The sequence below is a fragment of the Thamnophis elegans genome, chromosome Z (genome assembly GCF_009769535.1).
Source record: "Thamnophis elegans isolate rThaEle1 chromosome Z, rThaEle1.pri, whole genome shotgun sequence".
Taxonomy (NCBI): domain Eukaryota; kingdom Metazoa; phylum Chordata; class Lepidosauria; order Squamata; family Colubridae; genus Thamnophis; species Thamnophis elegans.
Window position 1 is genome coordinate 114156064 of NC_045558.1, and position 8693 is coordinate 114164756.

At 34.6% G+C, this 8693-nt stretch overlaps 1 pseudogene; it reads left to right on the forward strand.

Moving 5' to 3' along the window:
* The first annotated feature begins 3103 nt into the window (after positions 1-3103).
* The window catches only part of LOC116521549, a 36518-nt pseudogene continuing 30928 nt past the window's right edge, over positions 3104-8693 (forward strand).

The following is an 8693-nucleotide window of genomic DNA, read 5'->3' on the forward strand; positions in this document are numbered from 1 at the left end:
TCCCTCTTTCCTATTTACTTTCATATTTTGTATCATTTTTTATAACCCAGTAAAATGTTAAATATCATTGTGAATATACAAATGTTAAAAGACATAGATAATAAGTAATAAATAAAGGAAGCTGCTTGAAGACAGTTTTTAATGTATATGTGTATGTATATGTATACTGTATATAGTTAATTGTTTTAATTTTAGTGGTAAAAAATAAATGCAAACTAAACTTAGACCAAAAAAGGGCTTCTGAGGGAAGACTTGTGGCTTAATGGCTAAGACGTTTGCCCAAGATGTAATATAGCACAGGTTCGAATCCCAGTAAGGGTATGGCTAGCTGATGAGAGCTAAATAGCTTGAAATAGATCTATACTAGTCTCCCTTTATTTATTTATCAGCACAAATATAACACAAAATGTGTAACAAAGACAACAGTAAAAATATTGGGTTTCTGTCGTGATGGACTCTTGTGATGAGCCGATTGACAGATAATGGAAGCTGTTAGCTTCCTCCCATAATTGGGGCTTACCAGGGGTTGTGACACTAAATAGGAGGAGCTGATAAGGAGTAGGACTTGTGGCTTAATGGCTAAGACGTTTGCCTAAGATGTAATATAGCACAGGTTCGAATCCCAGTAAGGGTATGGCTAGCTGTTGAGAGCTAAATAGCTTGAAATAGATCTATACTAGTCTCCCTTTATTTATTTATCAGCACAAATATAACACACACTTACACTCACACTCACACACACATACACACATGTGTGTGTGTGTGTGTGTGTGATATTTGTGCTGATAAATAAATAAAGGGATCTATACTAGTCTCCCTTTATTTATTTATCAGCACAAATATAACACAAATGTAACAAAAAGGTAACAGTAAAAATATTGGGATGGTCTCTTGTGACGAGCCGATGGACAGAGAATGGAAGTAGTGATATTCCTCCCATATTTGGGCATACCGGGGGTTGTAACTCTAAATATATATATGGAAGTTATATAACTACCCAAGGATGCAAAAACAAAGGCCAGCAGCAAAAACAAAAAGGGTTTTGAAAAGAAAGGAGCCGTAAATTGGAATTCCAGTTGGGAGGAAACACAAACACAGACAACCAAAGATAAAGGACTTAATTCAAATAATTGATTCAGCAAGTGTCTTTCTTTTCTTTCTTTCTTTTTTTGCTCTTCCCTTCTCATAACCTCAGTAAATAAGACCTATTCCTTACTGGAGTGGGATAAGGATGACTATTTTTCTCTGGAAACTGAGGGTTCATTAAGAGACAGGGGGGAGAACAAGGATAATATTAAGAGCAATTTTAAAGGAGACTTGGATTTGATTGCCAAGAATTGCCTCCTGACAGCACAAACAGTTATTGCTATATTTGACCAGCTATTAGAAGCAAACAAAAAGATTGAAGAATTAAAGTCTCTAATGGGAAACTTCATTTCTAAATTAGATAAGGAAGCAAATAGCAAAGCCAATGCTTCAAAACATATTCTTAATTCATGGATAGCTCAGGTGAACTGGGAGCTCCAAGATAGAGAAGTCCTATAGTGACTGTTAAGCGAATTATCATGTGACCAATTTTACAACTATTTCTCCTGTGATGTTAAGAAAATCAGGTGGTTGTTAAGTGAATCATGATTGTTAAATGAATCTTCTTTCCAATTTGATTTTGTTTGTCAGAAACCAGTTGAGAAGGTTGCAAATCACAATCACATGCCCAAAGGTGCAGCAACTGTTATAAATGCAAGCTGGTTGCTAAGCAACCAAACAATGATCACATGACTCTGTGGGTGATCCATTGGTCTTAAGTTTGAAGACCACTTGTTAGTCACTTTTTCCAAGGTTGTCATAATTCTGAACTCTTGTTAAACAGATGGTTGTAAGTTAAATACTACCTGTATAAATTTGTTCCTGGAAATAGTGCTCACTATGACTAGAGTGCCTAGTCATTACAAATAATGTTCTTAATTTTAGAAGGCAGTGTGTTAAATTTATTTATTTTTCAAGAACTCAGTTTTACTCTTTATTTAACTTTTACCATACATTTATCATTTAATACATAGACTTTCACATTCAAGTAAAACTTAATTATCTTTTTAACATATGGTATATGAAATACTCTTTGATTTTAGATATTTCTATTAGAGTATACTTTTGAAAAGTTTTTTTCTTAGCTTTGCCTCAGATTCAAGTTTGGCAATTATTTTTTCCAAGAAAATATGATACATAACTGTGATATGAATTATTTAATATAAAACCTTTCACATCGGGTTTAGTTCACTAACAACTATGACTCTTGGAGGATTTTTTAATTTATGAATTCTGAGGAAGTAGACAAACTAAATTTGGAAGCTTTGCCAACTGTAGCTAATATCCATAGCAACCTCAAATAGATTGTGGTTGCCCACGGATATTTGCTTCTTGTCCAAATATCCATTACTAACTTCTGTCTGGGCTACTGCAGTATCCTTATATAAGGCTTCCTTGGTATGAAATGTGGAAACAAGATAACATTTTTTTTCCTCTAAGGTTATTTGGAGAGAACAATATTTTGGATTTTGATTGACAGTTACACTGCCTGATTGTTACAGTTTTCTATATAGGGATTTAAATAATTTATTTATATATTTTGCATTATCTGGTGAAATATTACATGACTCATTCAACCCTGCCATTTCATTAATGGATGGAATTGCAAGCATTGTCTTTAGAACTGAAAACATAGCCTTAATTCCAGAGACATTAAAAATAAAAGATTGCAATTTTGTTTTCCTCTTATAATTATCAATTATTAATGTCCCTTCTCAAAGGCTTGATTGCCAATTTATTTCTACAAATAATGTAGAGGTGGATGGATAATTAAGATATTTCATGTGTTTTTTTAAATACTCTTCTTTAGGGTTGGCTAAGATCACTATCAACATAGTCTCTGAATCAATTTTATTCTAAGGTTCAAAACAGAATGGGAGTTATCTGAAGAATACAGAATGATTCAGTTCAAATTATTTCTATTGAGATTGAAGCTTTTTATGGAAATGAGAGACTTTCAACTGAAATCAATTTTTAACATGATTGTATTGAATCTGCTGTTACTTTTTTGCCACATATGACTTACCAGGGTGAAATAAAATGCAGAATCAGAAATCCTATCCGAATTGTTCATAATTATTTTCAACCAGGTGACTTAATTATTGGTGGCATTAGTTCATTTATCTTCGTGCCTAAAGATGTACAAAACTTTGAAGAAGACCCTAATCATTCAACTGTTGGTGAACCCCTGTAAGATATGATGATGATAATGATGATGATGATGATAGCTATATCACACTAGATCAGTGTTTTTCAACCTTTTTTGTGCAAAGGCACACTTTTTTCATGAAAAAAATCACGAGGCACACCACCATTAGAAAATGTTAAAAAAATTTAACTCTGTGCCTATATTGACTATATATAAAGTAATTTTCCCACGGCACACCTTACACTATGTCACGGCACACTAGTGTGCCGCGGCACAGTGGTTGAAAAACACTGCACTAGATGACATATTATGATGTTTCATGTTATGAATCACAAATAGATGTATTGATACAGATACAGTATTGGTACTGCTCAAATAATTATATCTTTGTGCTCTATAAAAAAATGCACAGTTATAATGCATATTCCTTAAATCAAAGGGGGGGTGGGGGTGTTTCAAACTAAATATTCAACTTTTTAAAATAAGTAGATCTTAATGATATAGAAGCTGTTGTCTCTTTGAGGTGAGAGTTAGCATGATTATATATAAGCATAAGAATAATACTATTTATTTTGAGATATAATATAATTTGCTTCAGTGAAAAGTACAAGAAAATGTTCTTGGGGTGGGTGGATGATGTCTTCTCTTAGTGTTAATTAATAAAATAAGTATTCTTTTCCTCCTAAATTTTCCTTCTAGCAAGTTTTAACATCTAAATTTAGCAAAGCATATTTATACCACCATGAACAGTTATTCATTCAGTTTGGCATACTTGGTTGATGCTGTAAATTTCAGTGTTGCTGTGGCTTCAGCAAGATATATATAATCTTGGAGGAGATGATAAAAGTAAAGGTTTCTCCTATCTTGTCATGTCCAACTCTCAGGGGCAATGCTCATCTCTATTTCTTAGCTGACGGAACCACTATTGCATTAAGACATTTTCTGTGCTCATTTGGCTAGCATGGCTATACAACATGGAAGGGTGCCACTTTATTTATCTACTAACATTTGCATGCTTGTGAACTGCTAGGTTGAACTGCTGCAGGAGCTCATCCTGTTATGCGATACTTGGGTCTTGAATCCAAGATGTCAGTTTTCCAGCTGACAAGCTCAGCATCTTCATCTTCAACTGTTAAACCAGCATGACTCCAGTGGAGAAATTAAAGAAGGATAAATTCAAAATGCTCCCCCCTTTTTTTCCATTTCATTCATTAAAATGACTCCTTCTCCAGGAAAATAAAAAATAACTAATCCAATTGTACTCAATATATTTTTACAATACATATTCATTTTACATGTAGGGTAATCACTGTGTTCAGTTTCATATATGCAAAATTTCTTAAAAATAGTGGACTGCATCCCCAAAAAAACCAAGGAAGTCCAGTTGCCTCCTGAAAAGCACCTTTGGGACAACATGACCTGGATGACTGAGAATCTCTACACTCTGAACCCAAGAAAGCTCAGTGATTATTCTCCTAAAAACAATATCTAAACAGAATGCCAATCCATTAATTAGGTTACATGAAAAAGTGATTATTGCTGTCTAAGACACTATTTTGAAGAAGGTGAGTTGCACTGCCTTTTTAGGTGTAGAATTTCATTTGATGTAGCATCTAATTCCCATTACAGAATCCTTACCAAGTATTATCAGCATATTTTGGCCTTGATATTTGCTGTGAAGAAGATCAATGAAGACTTCCAGCTATTATCTAACATCACCTTGGGCTTCAGAATCTATGAGACTTATGGTGGGGAGTACACATATCATGCCACAATGGAGCTTTTCTCCGGTCAGAACCAATTTATTCCCAACTACAAGTGTGGCTTCAAGAACAAACTCATATCAGTTGTTGGGGCTATCAAACCTGCAATATCTTTCGATATGGCAGATATTTTAGGCATGTACAAAGTTCCACAGGTAAGATGCATTAATAATAAATTGTCCACACCTTGCTTTTTTGAGAGGGGGGATTTCAAGTCCTTATTTTTTTTTATTTTCATATATATATTTCTGTAAACTATATTTAATCATATGTATTTATGAAACAAAAATCAATGTGAATTCAGTTTCAGAATTTGATATGATAGATCAGTTTCAAAACTTAACCATTAGTAAGCCCTGAAATTTGGATTTCTGTAGTTCTCCGATGCAAGTTGGAAAAAAGCTTCAATATTATTGTAATCAATCTTCATTCAATCATAAACTAGCAGATGAAACATCAGAATTAATTAGGATAACAAATAATTATATATATTTTTCTAAAATATTATAAAAGGATTAAAACAGACACTGGGATATTATGTACAAACTTTAAAACTATTTAACTCTGATAAAGGAAATAAAATCAGATTGATCTGATAATATCAATTTAATATTAAAACAAGTCAGAACAACCAGGTTATTTAATAAAGAATGTAGATTCCTGGCAAATATCTGCTAAAATGGGGCAATAACATCCCATTATTACAATTCAACCATATTCCTCCATCCCATGGACAAAAGGGGTGTTTTGGTATCTCTTTCAGTAATGGTTGTTGAGAGGGCATTGAATCAGAATAAGGATAAAGCCCTACTGAACCTCTCCACCAATTTGGAATTTTTAGTGTTCCAAACTCACTAGAAAATAATGAACACAGAGTACTTCTCCAATGTATATTTCAATCTTTGTATATAACCTCATAAAACTTTCTGTGTTGTTTGTATAGTTGATTTTTAAAAACATGACATAGTTATTTAATATTATGCTATATTTCTTTGTGCCATACTGCAAAAGGAAGGGAGGGAGGGTCAGAGGGAGGGAGAGAAGGAACCAAGCCTAAATCTTACTTTTAGGAATTTCATAAAAACAAATTCTGAAGATAATACTATACCAAGAAAGCACATAATTTTATATTTCTTCTACAATGGAAAGCTTCATACATAAATTATTCATGAGTGCAGATAAATTTGACAAAATGAGCTTATAAATTCTATGTTGTTAAAAAAAAACATTTCACAGAAACATTATTTCCACTATAGAAGAAAGAAAAATATTCAGTTTAAGTGAAAAAGTGATTAGAATTCATAAAATTGTACAATTGTGGCAACACAATTACCAGCTAATAAAGTATAATCTTTATTGTCATTGTACTTAAATACAATGAAATTGGTTAATCTTTAGTAACTCCCTGTGGGTGTAGACTAGTTTTTGCCTAACTCCACTGTGACACCAGGAGCTCTGATTTCCAGAAATATATTGTGCACAAAATAATGAGATATTTCAGAGTTCTTATATTTAAAAAAATTTAAACTTTTTCTTTTGTTAGACAATTTCTTCTTTTTTTCATTTTCCTATCTAATTTTTATTTCTATAGTTCCTATATGGCCCTACTCCAAGTATGGAAGGTAAAACTGACATCCCTTTCTACTACCATATGGTTCCAGATGAGGAATTCAGTTTTAGGGGAATTCTTCAACTACTTTTGCACTTCAAGTGGACTTGGATTGGGATCCTAGTAAAGGGACATGGTGGACCAAATTTTGAGAACTTAATTTTTTCAGAGTTTGCTCTCTATGGCATCTGCATTGCCTTCTTAGAGCAACTCAGGCCAATTTATATCAACAATGTGTCTGATGGACTCAAATGGCTTGTGGAAACCTTCTATGTTTTTATGAACAGTAAAGCTAATGCTGTGATAATCAATGATAACTATGTTCTACATTTGAGATGGTTGTTATATGTACCTGAAATGGAATCACTATCTATAAAACCTAAAGGTAAGGTATGGATTGTGACCAATCAAATGGGTCTTGCCTCATTCTTTTATCAAAGGACCTGGGATATCCAAATCCTTCAAGCACTCTGTCTTTTGCAACTTCTTCAAATGATGTTGAAGGATTTCAGCATTTTCTTCACACAAGAAACCACACTTTATTCTCTCACCAAGATGGTTTCATAAAAGATGTTTGGGAGCATGCATTTGGCTGTGTATTTTCAACACCTTCTTCAAATGAGGAAACTGAGGGTGTCTGCAGTGGGAAGGAGAAACTGGAGACCCTTCCTGGGGCTTTTTTTGAAATGAGGATGACCAGTCATAGTTACAGTATATACAATGCAGTGTATGCTGTGGCACATGCTTTACATGCCATGCAGTTGGCCAAACAACCACACAGGAGAATATTGAGTGGCAGGACACTGAATCTCCATGATCCACAACCATCGCAGGTAATTTTGTAAAGAGTTGGAAACGTTCGGACTTAATTTCCACTGACACTGATTGTAAACAGATACATGTTGACTTTTACAGATGATTACCATATTTTTCGGAGTATAAGATGCACCTCAGTATAAGATGTGCCAAGGTTTTGAAAAGGCAAATAAAAAAAAATTTGCATTCTGCAAACCTCCCAAGAATGGCCCATTTTTCATGAAAATGGGCCCGTTCCCCCCCCCCCCCAAAAAAGGCATGAATAGCCTTTAGGGTGCTTGCAGAGTGCTCCTGAGGGAGTGGGGGCATGAAAATGGGCCTGTTTTTTTGTTAAAAATGGGGCATGGATAGCCTTTAAGAAACTTATAGAGTGCTCCTCGGGGCTGGGGGTGGTGGTAAAATTAAGCAAAAAACTGGCCATTTTTTTTGCTCATTTCTGCCCTCCCCAGTCCCCCAGGAGCTCTCTAAAAGCTTCCTAAAGGCTCTGCGTGGCCATTTTGGTGAAGGAGGTAGGTTTTCAAGAAGAAAAAATGCTGTATTCAGTGTATAAGACACACCCAGATTTTCAGCCTCTTTTTTGAGGGAAAAAGGTGCATCTTATACTCCCAAAAATATGGTATATTTATCTTTTGTTATTTGATGAGCAAGCAAAAAAATCAAGGTACATGTATGTGTGACTTGTGAATAACATAGATACTGGGAACCTTTGGATTAGGGTTTCCTGACGATATAGGTATTAATGTACAGCAGAAAATATAAATGTACAGTAGAAAACACAAAAATACCACAAAAAGGAAGGGATTTATAGCAGCCTAGTGTGTCCTATATGCCACATCCCAATGGAACAGTAGAGAAAGGAAAAATTGCTCTATAAAAGATGAGAAGGATTCTATAGGGTTTAGTACTAATAAGAAAATATTTGGAAGAAGCTGTCACCACTGCCACCTACATGTAAAGGATCCTAATAAATGTTATAGATTGAAAGCCAAGCAATTTGTGGCATGGGAGGAGGTATTTTAGATCAGGGCCTTCCAACCCCAGGTCCATGGACTGGCATTCCAGAAACTGGGACACACAAAGAAGCAAAGCTTCACCTATGGAAAGCAAGCAGCATACAAAACCACAATCCCTCTGGTCCACCGAAAAACCTCTCTCCATGGAACTGGTCCCTGGTGCCACAAATGGGGCTACTGCTCTAGAGTGCTAAATTCTACGGTTAATGCTTACATGCCAGACAAAGGGAACCAAAATGAATTGTCATTAAGGTGGT